This window comes from Gallus gallus, chromosome 2 (genome assembly GCF_016699485.2).
Source record: "Gallus gallus isolate bGalGal1 chromosome 2, bGalGal1.mat.broiler.GRCg7b, whole genome shotgun sequence".
In the NCBI taxonomy this organism is placed as follows: domain Eukaryota; kingdom Metazoa; phylum Chordata; class Aves; order Galliformes; family Phasianidae; genus Gallus; species Gallus gallus.
In genome coordinates this window covers 54,303,362-54,322,094 of record NC_052533.1, presented here as the reverse complement: position 1 = coordinate 54,322,094, position 18,733 = coordinate 54,303,362, and the positions used below count along the sequence as shown (strand labels likewise).

At 40.3% G+C, this 18,733-nt stretch overlaps 1 long non-coding RNA gene across 1 annotated transcript in view; it reads left to right on the top strand.

Moving 5' to 3' along the window:
* The window catches only part of LOC112531745, a 79,951-nt gene extending 62,605 nt beyond the window's left edge, over window positions 1-17,346 (top strand). The window contains exon 4 of the long non-coding RNA XR_005857929.2: window positions 16,911-17,346. This is a non-coding gene — a long non-coding RNA (uncharacterized LOC112531745). The remainder of the gene's footprint in view (window positions 1-16,910) is intronic.
* Window positions 17,347-18,733: the final 1,387 nt, after the last annotated feature.

The following is an 18,733-nucleotide window of genomic DNA, read 5'->3' as shown; positions in this document are numbered from 1 at the left end:
GAATAAAATTCAGGGAAAAAAATGAAAAAAATAGCTTGCATGATTAGCAGCATCTCTATCTATATAAATAAGTGTTTTTCAGGTCTTCCTGTAACAAATAACAAAGCAGTTGTCACGGAGTTACCCGTGACGGGGGGGACAGGCCCCAGCAAAAATTTAAAAAAAAAAAAAAAAAAAAAAAAAGGAGAGACAAAGGAGTGAAGGAAAAAAAAAGGGGGGGGGGGGGGGGGCTACTAACGGTTTGCCACATAACCCGCCGGCTCCGGGACAGGGGGAAGGGTAGAAAGCTAGCAGATAGTTTTAACAAAGAGAAAACACAATGGCAATGATCTGAGGAGGAAATTTACTAAATTTAACCAAATGAAACAAAACAAGAGAGACAAGGATACCCAAAGTACGAGTCAAACCATGATAGTGCGAGGAAAGCACGTGCTTTTCTCCATGGCCAGCTGAGACGGCCAGGGGCAGACAACCTCTGGCGTCCAGTCCGGCGCTCCACCTCACTTCCTCTTCACGCCAAGTCCTCCGGGGATGCCACCCCGCCCCTCTGGTAACCCAAAATGCTCAAAAAGATACAGAACGAGAAGCTTAACTCTGTAACTCCCACTGTTCGGCATGATGTTCTGATGTGGAATACCGACAACAAAAATCATAACACCACAACAGCAGTGTGATGCTTAGCCTTTGTACAACTTAAAAATGTACTTTATTTAATCAGCACCATCTCCCTTTCTATGATTCTTAAGACACTTTGATTCGTATTTGAAAATTCCTGACATCAACATATATGGAGAAGGCTGAGGTACTCAAGGAGTCCTTTGCCCCGGTCTTCACTGTCAGTCAGGCTTCCCACTCCTCTTATGTCCCTGAACTTGCAGGGATCAGGGGGAGCATAATTCTTTGCACTGCAAGAGCAGGGCAAGTCTGATGTTGCCTCATGAGACTGAATGTATACAAATTGATGGGACCAGACAACTTGCATCCCAAGGCCCTGAAGTAACTGGCTGATGTGCTTGCCAAGATGCTCTCCATCATATTTGAAAAATTATGTCTGTCAGATGAAGTCTCTGGTAACTGAAAAAAGGAAAACATCACTCCAATTTTCAAAAAATGAGGCCTGCAACTAGCAGTGCACCCCAGCCCAGACCCACCATGGGTCTGGTCTTGTTCAACATCTTTATCAGCAACCTGGGTGAAGGGATAGAGTCCACCCTCAGCGAGTTTTCTGATGATACAAAGCTTGGAGGACTGGCTGACATACCTGAAGGCTGTGCTACCATTCAACACAGCCTGGACAGATAGAAGAGTTGGGCTGGAGGAACCTGCTGAGGTTTAATAAGAGGAAATGCAGAGTCCTGCACCTGGCGAGAAATAATCGCATGCATCAGTACAGGACTGTACTGTGGAGAAGGACCTGGGAGTCCTGGTGGACAACAGGTTGGCCATAAGCCACTAGTGTGCAAGAAGTCCTGTGTTGTCCTGCATTAAAAAGACCATGGTCAGCAGGTCAAGGGAAGTAATCCTCCCCCTCTACTCAGCCCTGGTGAGGACACATTTAGACTATTGTGTCCAGCTCTGGGCTCCCCAGTTCAAAAAAGTCAGGGATCTCTTACAGGGAGTCCAGTGGAGGGCTACAAGGATGATAAACGGCCTGGAACACCTCCTGTATGAGAAAAGGCTGAGTAACCTGGATCAGTTTAGCCTGGGAAGGAGAAAAGTAAGAAGTGATCTGATTAATGATTATAAATATCTAAATGGAGGTGGGAGGCAAATGGATGAGGCCAGGCTCTTCTAGGCGGTGTGTAGTGATAGAACAAGGAGTAATAACCTTAAACTTGAGCACAGAAAGTTCTGTACTAACATGCAGATGATCTTCTATATGGTAAGGGTGACGAAGCACTGGAACAGGTTGCCCAGATTGGCTGTGAAATCACCTTCTATGGAGATATTCTAGACCCAGCTGGATGCCTACCTATGCGACCTATTGTAGAGTACCTGCTTTAGCAGGAGAGTTGGACTCCATCTCTTGAGATCCATTCCAACCTCTGTGATTCCATGATTCTGTGAAAGATAGAAAGGAAAACTCAGGAAAACAAAAATCAGTGAGCTTCATGTCTATGCCTGGGAAAATCATGGATGAGATTCTCCTGGAAGCTATGTTAAGTCACATGCAAGTGAGGAGGTGATCCTTGACAGCTAACATTTCTGCTAAATTCTTGATTTCTTCCTCACTATCAAGAACTGCAAACAGATCATTAAATCAAAGCAAACCTTTTTATATAATCATCTTACGCCAGAAATTACACTATTATTTTTCATTAAAAAACAATACAATAGAAACTCCAGTGAGGTTCCAATTGATAACAGTGTACTTTCTTCCAACAGAAAAACATGACAAATACAATCCAATAGTAAATCTTATCTAACTATTGCTCTTTAAATAGCTTTAAAATTTTCAGAGCAGTAATTTCTTATTTTCTACAGACATCAAGAGTGTCTGTAAATGACACAAGTCATTTATGTAAGCTGGGGCAAAATTTCACAGTATTATTTTTCCTTTAGCCAGAGATTTCATAGTATTAGCTTTCCCTTAACCAGAGATAACTATTAATCCTCTTAGAGTAGCAATACCCTCTTGATTTTCCTCATGACTTAATCAATACGATGTTATTTTCTACTTTATTTACTTTTCTACATCAATCAAACCTACAAAAAGAAAACAACAACAACGAAAAAAGCCTGCAACACTGACAATGGACTATTACTTTGGGAAAATATTTCCAAGATGGCTAGTAAGGTTTCTTCTGGAGGTACTAACAACACTTCTACCAGCCTTTGTCATGGTTTTGTAATTTTGCTATTGGTATTCCATATCATAACATCATGTACAGCACAGGTAATTAAAGAGTTAATACTCCAGTTCCATGGATTGATAACTTTCCAGATACCTGCTTCTCAAAAGAGAAGAAGAACTACATATCCCAGATGACCTCACAGTCAGAGAAGGAAGATATGTCATGGAGGTCACAGTATCTCTCTCTCTCACTGCCTGGCAGAAGGGTGGGTGTGCTTCCAAGCCATGCGTCTTCATTCAGGTAGGCCTTCCAGATTCGGAAGCTCCCTCTCCTATTTTATTTGATTTATTAGCCTCAATTTCAATTAGATTGTATTACACTGTGTTGCATTTCGATATCATAGTTAGTAAAATAAGTTTTCCTCCTTAGATCGTTGCCGCTGCTCTGTTCTTTTTTTTTTTTCCCTCTCTGAGCCCAGCTCCTGTTTCCCTACCACTTTCCCTTTTCCCTTCCCATTTCTGGGAGCCAGGGGGTCCATGGGCCTACTGCCCCCCTGTCACAGGCATAGATTGATCTAGATAACTCTGTGACAACCTTCTTCCACAATTTACTCTCAATGTCTTATTTATGATACCACTGTGACACACCAAACTCCTAAGAATAAACCAGGAAATGCTTTTAAAATAATGGAGAGAAAATTTCAGTAAAGAAAATTAGATTTTGCTACTAATTTAATGATAACAAAAATTGAAAGAGATTACATTATATGCATAGGCTGCTTCAAAAATGTCTCCTATTTTATTATGTTGACCCACAGTGTCAGAATGTCAGAAATGGATGTTCGTGTCATGACAGTAAAGGTTGAATCTTCCCAACAATATTCCATCACATTTTGTCACTATCCAACAGATGGCAACAGGAGTCCAGTCTGACAAAATGGTATACGACATGAAAGGGCAAACGAACAAAAGTTGTGTCATTGAATTCCTCCATGAGGAAAAAATTGCACCCATTGACACTCATTACACTTGCTGAATGTTTATAGAGGCCAAACAGTGGATATTAGTACAGTTACGTTGTGCATGGTGCACGTCAGCAGTGGTGACATCTCTGCTGGTGCAGATTTTGTTGAGTATTAATTTTGAAGTTACCTACATATAACAGCCAGCAGGAGGAATGAATTCTGGATTTAAAGAGAGTAATGGTCATTAATATGTTATCAATATCCAAGTTAAAAATAAATAGAGCTAAGAAATCAAAATATCACACTGATGTTTGGATGTATTAAAGGCTCGCTAATTATTTTGCCTGTACATGTAATACCAAGATTTCTCCATTTTGATAGAGGTCATTAGGAAAACTCAGTGATTCTCAGTATCCTTCATGGTCCTTGTGACATAGATCTTTGAAAAACGGTACTGCAACTTTTTCTAAAATGTAATTCTGTAACATTACAGAGATTTATTTCTATCTAAGCACAAAGTATACCCATGCACCATTTCATCCTCCTTTCTGTTGTCCTAATAAATGTTACAGCTTGGGGGTTTTAAAATACATTGTGTAACAGGCCATAGAAATATAGATCAATCTGATGTTAAATAATAGTAAGTTCACTGGAAGTTATTTACTCATTCTCAATAAAACTCTGAGGAGGAAAGCCCCGAGTCCCCAAGACAGCATTCCATCTTCAGAGCTGTAGTCAGATTTGACCAGAATTTATTCTTGTGCCTCTGTTTGGAACATACATTGTCTTTCAGTGTACCCTATAAAATCCCATGAGTTGACTCAGCCACTCTCTGTCATAAAAGCAATGATTTAATTGCAGATTTAGGCTATTTACATCCACTGAGGACCTGCACATCGGTGGAGGGCGCTGGAGAAAGAACTCACAAATGTTAGCATCTGACGATGCCATATCCAGCACCATTGGAATAGGTATAGCTTATTGCAAATTTTCTATCAGCATATCTGCTCTTCCTCTGTCAATAAAATATAAAAGCAGTCCCACTCCACATAACAATTAACAGATCAAGAGAAATAATAAATAACAACAGCCCCAATATCTAGATTTTTTTTTAATAAAGATCTACTTTTAGAATTGTTCACATTTCTTTACCTATAAATTTCATTTCTGGAGAGGGAGCAGGAAAAAAAATGTCATTGTTCTTAACACAAAAATGAATGAAGTATTTTTGTCACAAATAGCCAGATATTTACAATATAGCTGAGAGGAAAGCTTTTACTGGTGCACATGTTAGTGTGCATGAGTGGTTAGCAGGGCAGACTGAATATCTATAATCCAAAATAGTGAATAATAAATGAGTATATCTGGCAGTCTCATAACTAAAGCAACATATTAGGTTTATGTAACACCTGAAGAACAACAGAAAAATAAATGTTTTCATAGTCTTGATGTTTCTATGGTTATAGCTTGAGGATTGTCATTGGAATGCATTTTATGGGTAGCATTTGTTTTTACTGCTAGTAGACAATATCGTTGTGATCACAGAACTTTTTAAAAAGTGGAAATTAATGTTGGGTTTTCAGGTCAACCTAACTACTCATCAGTATACATTCTCAAGAACAATATATTGCCTGTGGGCCAGTGAGAATTACTGAAGAGATTTCACTCATCAAAATATACTTGGAAATAGGCACATCAACTTGCTGTACAAGTCAGATGCATTTCAGTAGGATATTTCTTTATTTTCAACCAGCCAAATAAATAGCTTTCATTCTTGTTTAAATTAACAGGATGGTTAGAGAATGTAATAATCCAATTGACTCCTGAGATTCACGAACAACATATCCCCAGGACACAATTCACCCTCTGCCCCAAAATGATGGATCTCAGCTGAAAGATTTCTGGGATGTCCACCAATGAAAATCAAAGTTCTTCTTCAGAAATAGGCACAAATCTTTCTTTGTCTCCTGGTCGTATTCGCTATGACTCTATTTTCTCCCCCATCTCCCGTGCCCTTGGGAAAAAAAAAAAAAGAAAATGATATAGTTGTACTAGCTGAAACTGCTCTTAGTATCAATTACTGTTACTGCAACAGATTTTCTTTTGTACTGTGGCACCTTGTCATCTACCTCATATAATCTGAATGAGTTTGGACAGGTACAACTCCATGGAGCACAGTTAACACACATAATAGAAAAAATTATGTAGCTATGTGTTAGTTCTTTCATAATTGAATTAAAGTTGAGAAAAACTCCAGTGAGCAGCTAGTTGCAGTATGAAGCTGAGTATCTTGCTGTCATACTTCATTGTTTTGTACTGTACTGCCAGAAAGCTATTTTTAGACATGCTCTGCAAATACACAGTTGTTGCTTATATCTTGTCTAAAGGAAGTAAGGTTGCCCTACTAAGACTTTACTCTTCTCTCAAGGGTGAACTAAAATCCATTAAATTTAAAAACACACTGTAAACCCTGCACAATAGTTGCTGTGATGAAACTATGGTTTAATTATATATAACAAACCATCAATTTGGGAAAGTCAGATAGATATATCTGCAAATTATTGTTTCTTCATTCTCTCCCAAAAGTCATTGTCTCTGTGTCTATTGTTTGAAAGTTAATTTTGCTGGCATAACAACAAAATAAAGAAAATGCATAGAACAAATCACAGCTACCCACAACATCACAATAATAAATGTCTTGTGAATAGTAGCAAAAGCATTGAACAAGATCCTGTATAACTCAAGAACAACCCAAACAAACAAACATTTCTACTCACAAGGGATTATTTTTCAAACATTATCACACATATTAAGGTGGGATGAGGACAGGGTCAGAGAAAAATATTAATTTAATATGCATCTCCTAAATACAGACAGATACACATATTCCTATAATAATATATTACTTCATTATCATGTAACATACATAGAATCATAGAATCACCAAGGTTGGAAAAGACCCACAGGATCACCCAGTCCAACCATCCACGCATCACCAATAGTTCTCATTAAACTACGACCCTCAACACAATGTCCAAATGTTCCTTGAACACCTCCAGGGTTGGTGACTCCACCACCTCTCTGGGCAGCCCATTCCAGTGCCTGACCACCCTTTCAGAGAAGTAATATTTCCTAACGTCCAGCCTGAACCTTCCCTGGAGGTTATCCTATCCATTCAGAGGGACCTTGACAAACTTGAAAGGTGGGCCCGGGTGAACCTAATGAGGTTCAACACGGCAAAGTGCAGGGTTTTGCTCTTGGGCCGGAGGAACCCCAGGCATCTATACAGACTGGAAGGAGCAGTCCTTGAGAGCAGCTCTGCAGAGAAGGACCTGGGGGTCCTGATGGATGACAAACTTAACATGAGCCAGCAGTGTGCTCTTGCAGCTCGGAAAGCAAATGGTATCCTAGGCTCCATCATGAGAGGGGTGGCCAGAAGGGACAGGGAGGTGATTGTCCCTCTCTACTCTGCTCTCATGAGGCCCCCTCTGGAGTACTGTGTCCAGGTATGAAGCCCCCAGTACAAGAAAGCTGTTGGAGAGGGTCCAGAGGAGGGCCACAAAGATGATCAGGGGGCTGGAGCACCTACCCTACGAGGACAGGCTGAGGAAGCTGGGCTTATTCAGCCTGGAGAAGAGAAGGCTGCGGGGTGACCTCATTGCAGCCTTTCAGTACCTAAAGGGAGCCTATAAACAGGAAGGGAGTAAACTCTTTGAAAGGGTAGATAACAGCAGGAGAAGGGGGAATGGTTTTAAGTTGAAAGAGGGAATATTTAGGTTGGATGTTAGGGGGAAGTTCTTTACCAGAAGAGTGGTGAGGTGCTGGAACGGGCTGCCCAGAGAGGTTGTAGGTGCCCCGTCCCTGGAGGTGTTCAAGGCCAGGTTGGATGGGGCCCTGGACAACCTAGTCGAGTAAATGGAGAGGTTGGTGGCCCTGCCCGGCAGGGGGGTTGGAGCTTGATGACCCTTGAGGCCCCTCCCAACCCAGGCCATTCTGTGATTCTGTGTGATTCTGTGATTCTGTGTGGGGCCTCACCAGTGCTGACTACAGGGGGACAATTACTTCCCTGTTCCTGCTGGCAACACTGTTTCTGATACAGGCCAGGGTGCCATTGGCCTTCTTGGCCACCTGGGCACACTACTGGTTCATGTTCAGAGAGCATCAATCAATACCCCCAGGTCCGTTTCCTCTACACAGTCTTCCAGCCACTCTGCCCCAAGCCTGTAGCATTGCCTGGGGTTTTTGTGGCCAAAGTACAGGACCTGGCATTTGGTCTTGTTGAACCTCAACCCATTGGCTTCAGCCCAGCTATCCAGCCTTTCCAGATCCCTCTGTAGGGCCTCGCTAACCCCAGGCAGATCAACACTTCCAGCCAGCTTGGTGTCATCTGCAAACTTACTGAGGGTACACTCAATGCCCTCAGTACGCATACATACATACATACGCACAAATGCATACAAGCGTTACCTTGTTGTAAAATCAACACGACAAAGTCAAGGTGTCTTATCTTGTCTCCATTCTTATAAATAACAGGTTCAGATTGTTATTATTTTGTGGATGGACAGCTGACCCAGGGAGGTCAGATCTATCTCCCCCTGGGTCAGTGTGAGCAAAACAGCTGCTATGGATCACTGTCTCACACAGAACAACGATGGGAGTAGGCAAGAGGAATGCGGAGCAGCGATAGAGACCACTGTGACAGGTGCCGTGAGACAAGCTGCAAGTAACTGCAAGTTATGAGAACTGTGCCTTGTTGTACTTAGCATGTTATTTGTACCACTCTATATAAACGGCTGTGTGCAGTTATTAAATGACTTGGCTACTAGAAACCACATGGATGTGTGGCCTCATCCCTCACCGCACCTCGACTGATTATTACTTTCCAGGGGCCCTCGGACTTGTTGTTTGACAACATTATTTAACCATCAGCTTTTGCATCTGATTCTAAAACAGAGAACTGAAGATAGAATATAAAAGAAGGTAGGAATTGGAAAGTCTGGACTGAACAAGAGGTTTATTTGAGACCTTTGTAAGAGACATGACATACAAGCCACGTTATAAAATACAAGTGTCCCTGAATAAAAGTAATATACTAGTTAATTCCAAACTGTGTTTGCCTCTGAGATTAGATTATTCATCCAAATGCACCTGAGTATAATTATTATATCCAAAAGCAACATCCAGGGAATTATAAAGAACAGGCAGGCCCCTGAACTACAGATAAGAGCCTTGAGGTGAGTGGAGCTCAGAAAGAGCAAACCACTGCCCAGCAATAAGGCAAGGGGGTAAGAAATTGTCTTGTGAGCAGCCATGAGAAGAGGTGCACAACTTGCAGCCCCTGAAGAGCCTGCACTGCAGCAGATACATGCACTGCAAGCAAACCCTTCACATGCAAACAGACCTTTCTTTGACTGTTCTGAGGAGACTGCTTAAACCATCCTGCTACCTACTGAAAGACTGTGTTAGAGAGGATTTCCACACTACAGCACAAAGCTAACTAATATAGACCAGTATAAGGTAAATCACTGAGTGATCCATCAGTGGTTGTTGATCGTTCTATATAAGTAATGAAGCTGAGCAAAACTGTGATCATAAGATTAAAGGCTTCATATATATAATGCCTTTGAGTGAAACTACACCAAGAAATTTAATTAAGATTTGCAGGAATTTTAGTTTAATTATATGTAAGTACTTTGCTTTTCATCTGTACTCTTTCTTAAAATAAATAAATAAAATTACAATATGGATAAACAACCAGAAGTGAAGACTTCTGGTCTTCTGTTCTACAGAACTCTGTAAAAATTTTAAAGTCAGAGAATTGTGTTATTTAATGAATATAAGTAAGACTGTGCCCTAATATAAATACCATAGATTCAAGTGGTTGATTGTCCTGTAAAATTAATAGCAACCTTGAATTTTCCTTATGTACCTGACAGTACTCTTCTGAGGAGGACAGTACTCTCCTGAGGAGGACAATGCTGCTGTGAAAGTTCTTTAGCATATGATTAGTCACCTTTTTTCTCTAACATATCTATAGGATGATACAAGTGCTCATTCAGATAAGTGTTTCCTGTCTTAATAATTTACAGAAAGACACATGAAAATGAGTGGAGATATTATCAATAGTACCTGTTAAAGAAAACACTTACTCAAAGGGTGGTGAGTTTGCAGACAACACCAAGTTGGGAAGGAGTGTTGATCTGCCAGAGGGAAGAAAGGCACTACAGAGGGACCTTGATTGACTGGACTGATGGGCCAAGGTAAGCCGTATGAGGTTCAGTAGGGCAAAGTGTTCGATCCAGCATTTTGGTTACAACAACCCCAGGAACCCTGCAGGCTTGGGGAATAGTAGCTGGAATGCTGCCTGACAGAAAGGGACTTTGGTGTACTGATGGACAGTCAGCTGAATATGAGTCAGCAGTGTGCCCAGGTGGCCAAGAAGGCCAATGGCATCCTGTCTTGTAGCAGGAATGGTGTGGTGAGCACGACTAGGGAAGTCGTCCTGCCCCTGGACGTGGCACTGGTGAGGTCTCCCCTTGAGTGCTGTGTTTGGTTTTGAGCACCTCAGTACAGAAAGGACAATGAGGTGCTGGAGCAGGTCCAAAGAAGGGCAACAGGGTTTGGATAATATGCACTATGAGGAGTGACTTAAGGAACTGGGACTGTTTAGTCTGGGGAAGAGGAGGCTGAGGGGAGACCTTACGCTCTTTTCCAATATCTGAATGATGCTTACAGTGAGAGCAGGGTTGGTCTCTTCTCACTGGTGACAGGTGACAGGATGAGGGGAAATGACCTCAGGTTGTGCCAGGGTAAGTTTAGGTTGGATATCAGGACAAATTTCTTTACAGAAAGGGTTGTTAAGCATTGGAATAGGCTCCCCAGGCGGGTGGTTGAGTCACTATCCCTGGATGTGTTTAAAAACTGTTTTTATGTGGTGCTCAGGGACATGATTTAGCAGAGGCTTGTTAGAGTCAGGGTAGTATGGTTAGATTGTGGTTGGACTTGATGATCTCTAAGGTCTTTTCCTACCTGAGCAATTCTATGATTTTATGATTCTATGATACTTTTAAGATAAGCCTAGTACAGAGATTCTCATTAAACTTGATGATTATGTTTAGAATTTGAGTATCATTTTCTCTTAACCTAATTGTGGGAATTTGCGAATCTGGTCACCCCTTCATGTGTGGGACGTGACACGCTACTCTGAATAATCAGATAATCATGAGACTATCACTATGACCACTGATCTTCCTGTTCCATCTTCTTATCTACCTGGTGGTTGTTTTAGGCAGCTGTGAACAGATATCCACATCAGGTGGAGCATGAAAAGAAATCATAACTTCAGAGCATAAGGTTGCAAAGCCATACCTTTCTCTCATTCACAAGCATCTTCCATACAGCAGACGTGGAAATTAGCCTACTTAAGTCTAAGACAGATTTTTTTTATTTAAAAAGAATACCACTAACCATTTCTTAAGGAACAGGGTTGATTCTTCAACTGATTAGCAACTATGGGCATCAAAGACATCTTATTTATTATTCTGTCACTAGTATATTAGTGAAACATGTTGTTTTAGTATATTCTGCTACCCTAGGACACACCAGGTATTTTATTTCCTTTTGTCAATCTGTAGGACAGACACAAGATTGAACATGTGGAAATTTCTGGTAGACTTGAGGAAGAAATTACTTCTACAATGAGTATGTGAATCTCCAAACCTGGAGTAAAGATATTCAGAAATTGACTAGACCAGCTCCTGAGCACCTAGTCCAGTCTAGATCTGCTTTGAGCAGGAGGCTGAACTATATTTCATGTGGTCCTTTCAGAACTACATGTTTCTTTAATTGCAATTACTCTGGTTTCAGCACAGGGAGGAACAATCTGATTCACTTTGTTCATTTACTATGAGCAAAGAAATAGGTAGCTAATCACACACGCTTGGAATTGTGTGGAGCCCGAAACATGAACATGTTATGCATGTAAAATGCCTAAGTCACTATTTAGGACTGACACTGTGGCACTATGAATTTATTAGAGCTTCATCTTATATGATGATTTCCATGCCATAACTAACCAGACGCTATTTCTAAGGCAGTGGTCTTCATTTATTTGTGTTCCAGTGAAATAAGACATCAAGTTATGATATGCAGCTTCTGTATCATGAGTCTTCTCAGTTTCAGAAATCAAGTTTTTGACCTTCCACGGAAAAGCAAACTATCCTGTCTTTTCTTAGCCTAGCTGGTCCTACAGGACGACTTTTATTTTGACAAGACTTTTTAGTAAAATTCAGATTGGTGATTATCAGTTACATTTAAATGCAAAGATTAAGTGGTATATTTTTATAAAATGAAAATTTCTGAGCTAGAGAACAGCTTTTCTTTCTTGCACTGTAGAGTGAGAAGCCTAATCTTAAAGTGCGGGAAAAAAAATACAAAATGAGCTCTTGTAGTAACTGAATTCATTGTGCTTTTTTCCAGCTATTTTTGACATTTTTAACTTTCTGGGCAGTTAACAATTGAAGTACTCAGTTATTCCATATAATCTGATGCTATACATAGATTTCATATGGCTTTCACCACTATATTGAAAGCTATAGTGAAATGCTATAGAATTACATAAAAATTCTAGCCATCGCTGAAGGCATTGTTACCACATTGTTACTGGTTAGCAGGTAGGCAAAATATCTAGTAAGAAACTAAGCAAAATTTGAAAGAATACTTAGAGGGCACTAGAAGTTTCAGCAAAGCTTCAAATATTTTACAAAAGCTGTCATCTCTAGGAAGTGAAACCAGCCAAAAAAAAAAACCTGCACAAAAACCACTCTATGATAAGTAGATATCTCACTGAGATATTTTAGCTACCATCCCCTTTCCTTTGTGCTTTGAATAAAAGCTACAGAAAAACTTTGGAAAATTCCTCATGAAAGGGAGTAACACATGAGAAAATACTTTTTCTCTCAGTAAGCAGTTTTTCTAGTGTTCCATATAGAAGACCTATATTAAAAGTAATGTCAAACCAATTCTACATCTGCACAAGAAGCAAGTTTTGAAGTGCTGATTTGTAATTCATTTCATGTTGGACTAATAAAAGTACCTTGTTAAAAAAGCATAAATACTTTACTTGATCCAAACATATGCTGATGAACTTTGGGGCAAAGACAGGATATGGAGAACGTAAATGCTTATTATCATTATCATTTTTATTTTCACTTATTTGTATTTATAACATACAGAAATTATAAGACTTACAGTAGAGTTAACTGTAAAGTTTAATGAATAATCCAAGATTATTGATAAACATCAGCATTTCAAAATTCAGGTTCAGAAGCAACATTTTAAAATGAATCCAAGATGATTGAAGAACTTTATGACTATAGAATAGTAAAGGTCTAAAAATTATCTTCTCAACAGCAGATCTATTTGTTTAATCTAAAGACTAGGTAAGGCTTCAGAAAATAGGGAGATAAATGGTAGATAAGATAACAATAACAGTATGACTACCAGAGAAAGATAATTCTGACATGATCTACTTACTTTCTTTGACATGACATCTACTTTAATTCAGTAAACTAGAAAATGTAACTCTCTGGGCATCTGCATATGTTTCTTATTATTCCAAATGGAAATCTATTGCAAAATCCAGTGAATATGGATGTCAGAGCAACTATGAGATAGATGAGCTGAAGATAAATCCAAAGTGAGTCAAACTAAAATAAAACTAAAATGATATTGATGATTATATTGACATTGGCACACAAATCAGTATGCACCCATGAAATTTGATGATGAAATAGGGGATCTGTCATTACAAAGGAGACTTGGGGAAAAAACAGCTGGTGACTGGAAGAGTAGAAAAATAGTGAAGCTGTTTACTACAAAATGCAAGTTCATGCTCCATGGAAAATGTAATAAGGTGAGAGTTAACTCTCTGGCAGAAGTGATAAAAGATATTGATTTCTTTAACTGCTCACAGGGTGTAAGCTGATGAAGTTGAATACGACCATAGTTGTTAAAAAGATGAATGCAATTAATAACTAGAATCAATATCCAACAATTATAGGGAACAAAAAGTAAAAAGAAAAAGATGCATAGCATAACAAACGGCCACTGAGAAAGTGACCTGTCCCACAGGACATCCTGGTCACCAAATTGAAGAAAAATGGATTTGATGGATGGAACACCCTCCGGACAAGGAATTGTCTGGATGATCACACTCAAGGAGTTACAGTCGATGGCTCAGTGTCCAAGTGGAGACCAGTGATGAGTGGCATTCCCTAGGGATTGGTGTTGGGACTGGTGCTATTTAACATCTTTGTAGGTGACGTGGACAGTGGGATTGAGTACACCCTCATCAAGTCTGTACACGACAACAAGCTGAGTAGCGTAGTTATCATGGTAGAGGGAGGGATGTTATCCAGAGGGATCTAGACAGGCTTGAGAGGTAGTCCCATGCCAGCTTCATGAAACTCATGAAGTTCAACAAGGCCAAGTGCAAGGTCCTGCACCTGGGTCTGGGCAATCCCAAGCACAGATACAGGTTGGTGGAGAATGGGTTGAGAGCAGCCCTGAGGAGAAGGATTTGGGAGTGTCAGTTGATAAAAGATTAAACATGAGCCAGCAATGTGCACTTACAGCCCAGAAAGCCAACAGTATCTTGGGTTGCATCATGAGAAGTGTGATCAGCAGATTGAGGCAGGTGATTCTGTCCTTCTACTCTGCTCTCAAGACCCCACCTGGAGTTCTACATCCAGGTCTGGAGCCCCTAACACAAGAAGGACATGGAGTTGTTGAAGTGGGCCCAGAGGAGGGCTATGAAGACGATCAGAGGGCTTGAGCACCTCCTGTAAGAAGACACACTGAGACAGCTGTGGCTCTTCAGCCTGGAGAAGAGAGGGCTCTGGGGGAACCTTATAGCAGCCTTCCAGTACCAGAAGGGGGCTTGCAGGAAAGCTAGGGAGAGGCATTTTACAAGGACGTGTAGCAATAAAATGGGGGGTAATGGTTTTAAACTGGAAGAGGGTAGATTTAGAATAGATATTAGGAAGAAATTCTTTACTGTAGGGGTGGTGGGACACTGCAACATGTTTCCCAGTGAGGGTGTGGATGTCCCCTCCCTGGAAGGTCAGGCTGGATAGGGTTTTGTGCAGCCTGGTCAAGTGGGAGGTGACCCTGGCTATAGTAGGGGTGTTAGAAAAAAGGTCCTTTCCAATTCAAATCTTTCCATGATTCTATTTTTCTAGGAATTGTCATTATAAACAAGCTCCATTCTCATCTTGTCCCTTAGAAGTCAAATTAAACTGCAATAACTAATACAGAAAAGAGAAATTTATAAAACACCAGAATGTGAAAGTAAATACCAATAGCTTTGCTAGCAAGGAATGCAACTATGTACATTATTTATTTATTCACAGAAGTTACATGGGTTTGTGAAAGGTCAGGTGACCCACTCAGGTGATGAGGGAAAGATTGTGGGTGTTATCTACTTAGACATTAGTAAAGACTTTGGCTCGTCTCCCACAACATTCTCCTGAAGTAGCTGGTAGCCCATGGCTTGGATGGGTGTGCACTTTTCTGGGTAAAAACCTGGCTGGATGGCTAGGCTCAGAGAGTGGTGGTGAATGGAGTTAAATCCAACTGGTGACTGGTCACTGGTGGTGTTCCTCAGGGGTCAGTACTGGGGCCAGCCTTGTTTAATATTTTTATTGATAATCTTGAAGTATGATAATCTCATTAAGTTTACAGATGACACCATGCTGGAGGAATTGTCAATCTGCCTGAGGGTAGGAAGGCCCTGCAGAGGGATCTGGATAGGCTGGATTGATGGGCTGAGGCCAATTGTATGCACTTTAACAAGACCAAGTGCCAGATCCTGCAATTTGGTCACAAAAATTCCTATCATTGCTACAGGCCTGGATGGCAAGCTGCACAAAGAAAAATATTTGGGGTTGTTAGTTGACAGCTGGCTGAACATGAGACAGCAGTGTGCCCATGTGGCTAAGGAGGACAATAGCATTCAGGCTTGTATCAGAAATATTGTAGCAGGGCCTGGGAGGTGATTGTCACTCTGAACTCAGCATGGGTGAGGCTGCATCTCAAACACTGTGTTCAGTTCTGGGCCCCTCACTACAAGAAAGACATTGAGGCCCTGGAGCATGTTCAAGGAAGAGCAACGAAGCTGGTGAAGGGTCTGGAGCACAAGTCTTATGAGGAGCAGCTGAGGGAACTGGGCTTGGAATACATGAAACTCAAGATTTCGATCATCAGCAATATGCCTCAGAGTAGTTGACTCTAGGACTCCACTACAAATGCTGACATAATTCTGATATTACAAGGTCCATTTATTGATAATCTGGGTGAGAGGACTGAGCCTACTCTCAACAGGTTTACAGATGATACCATGCTGAGAGGAAGTGTTAATCTGCCTGAGGGTAGGAAGGTCCTGCAGAGAGATCTGAATAGGCTGTATTGATGGGCTGAGGCCGATTGTATGAGCTTTAACAAGACTGAGGGAACTGGGATTGTTTAGTTTGGAGAAGAGGAGGCTCAGGGGAGGGAGATCTTATGGCTCTCTTAAAGGAGATTGTAGCGAGGTGGAGGTAAGCCTCTTTTCCCAGGTAACTAGCAATAGGACAAGAGGTAACGACCCTAATTTGAAGCAGAAGAAGTTCAGTTCTTTTCAGAAAGAGTTGTGAGTTATTGGAATGGACTGCCTAGAGAGGTGGTGGAGTCATCATCCCTGGAGATTTTGAAAAAAAAAAAAAAAAAAAGGGTAGATGTGACACTGAAGGACATGGTATAATGGGTATGGTGGTGGTGGGTTGATGGTTGGACTAGAAAATCTTAGAACAATAGAATCATTAAGGTTGGAAAAAAAAGCAGTCTTTTTTTCCAATAGTTGACCACTGAAATAATGTAATTTTTATTTATATCACTTGAATTGCAAATATGGAGCAGATACAAATAAAAATGATTTTCCATACCAAGTTATTAACAATTATAGAAGTAAGAGCCAGCAATGATGCTTGAGTTCTCCATTTAGTCAAGGTGAATGTAGTTCATGTTGAGTGATATTACCAGAGATTATTAAATTTAGGAAATCAATACATACAATGGAATAAAACTTTTTTTTTTTTTTTTTCTTTTTGGTACAGGTTTCAAGAACATTTGGACAAACTTTCAGAAAAATTATTGCCTTTGTTTTAAAGAGCTTCAAATATTTATACATGGAAAAACTAAAAGATCACTGAAAGTATGATAAACCTACTATTTGCAGACTCTTCTGGTTCACTGTTAATCACACAGGTTTTAAGCAAATGACTTTTTGAAAGTTTCAAAAAATACTGAATAAAGCTAAGTTCAATCTGACCCCTATGGACTTCCATTTGAAATATCCTCTCCTTGACAAGTAGACTGTTGGTAACATCTCTCAAAGAGTAATTTTTCAATTAATTACATACTTGTATTAGCTCAGTTTTAAATAGACTGTAAATCCTAGATTATATTCTTACATGCAAAAACACACTGATTGTTACCACTATTATCCTAACAAAGAAAACAATGAAACTGAATAAAAGTTGTCAAGTATATGTTGCCATAAAATAAATAAAATAAAACTTTGTAGTTTTTCTTGTCCTCACTTATTTCATTATTTGTTTTCTAGTAATTATTGTGTTCATTTATATAGATTCTGAAAGAGATGTTAAGGCACATGCGAAATGAGGAGGTAATTCTTGACAGCCACCATGGCTACACTAAGAGTAAGTCATGCCTGACCAGTCTGGTAGCCTGCTATGATGGAGTGATGGCATCAGTGGACTAAGGAAGAACATCTGATGTCATCATCTACCTGGACTTGTGCAAGGCCTTTGACATGTTCCAGAACCTCATCCTTATCTGTAAGTTGAAGAAATGTGGATTTGAAGGGTGGACTATTCAGTGGATAAGGAATTGCTTGGATCAATGCATCCAGTTGTCTTTACCCCAAGTTTAGCTATTTCCACTAGTTATGGAAATGTCAGCAGATTGGTGTTGTCATTTGCGATCATCATACACCTTGATGCTTAGTTACCATCATTTCCCAGGAGCAAAAAAAAAAAAAAAAAATGTTGGGCAGATTGTCCCTTTATAACAAACCCCAATTCAATTCACATGTAGTTGCTCAAATGCATAATGGCCACAAACCCAATAATGGCCCTGTAGCAATGGCTACACTCATCAGTGAGACAATGGTTGTCATAAGTGTAGGTTCAGTTACATTTGCTAACTCCAAGAAAAATACCATTCTTTTGTTTTCAGTTTAAGCAATAATTGCCTCAGGTTGTGTATTGAATGTCCCAAGGCTGTTTATCCTCTCACCAATAGGAGTCATTCTTAATTTCATTAACTACTCAAGGGAAATAGGAGATGCAGTCCATGGCCAACTTTCAAGGCCAGTTAGACTGCCACAAACCCAACAATTGCTGGTGTTGAATACACAAGCTATCTGATACCTTGGAGCTATGAATTTGTTTTCCTAATCATAAAGTGAAGTCAAGTTCTCACTTGCTATAGAGATCATACTGAGGACAATTGCCTGAAGCAGTCATGTTGATGGTACCATAGACAGTCCACAAAAACAGCCAAGACAAGGGAGGAGGCCACCATGTAAAGTAGTAAGGTCAGCTTACTGCTTTTTTCCTCTCAAATACCTGAAAGACAGAAAATGAAAAATTCTGGTCATAAAAGAAGCAGTTAATGGGAGGGAAAATCCATCGAATATTGATCTTGTACGTTTTATGCCAGTCATTCATAGCCTTCCAGGTATACTCATTAAGGGATTCCATCAGAGTTAGGTTGAGAGGCCCCCAAACTAGGCAAGATGATCAACACCGACTGTCCAGGGAGATAACGGAGTTTCTCTGGGTTATCTATACCTGGATCAAGACCAATGGGTACGAGTGATGCGGCCTCAGGACAGAATACATTAAACTGGGGG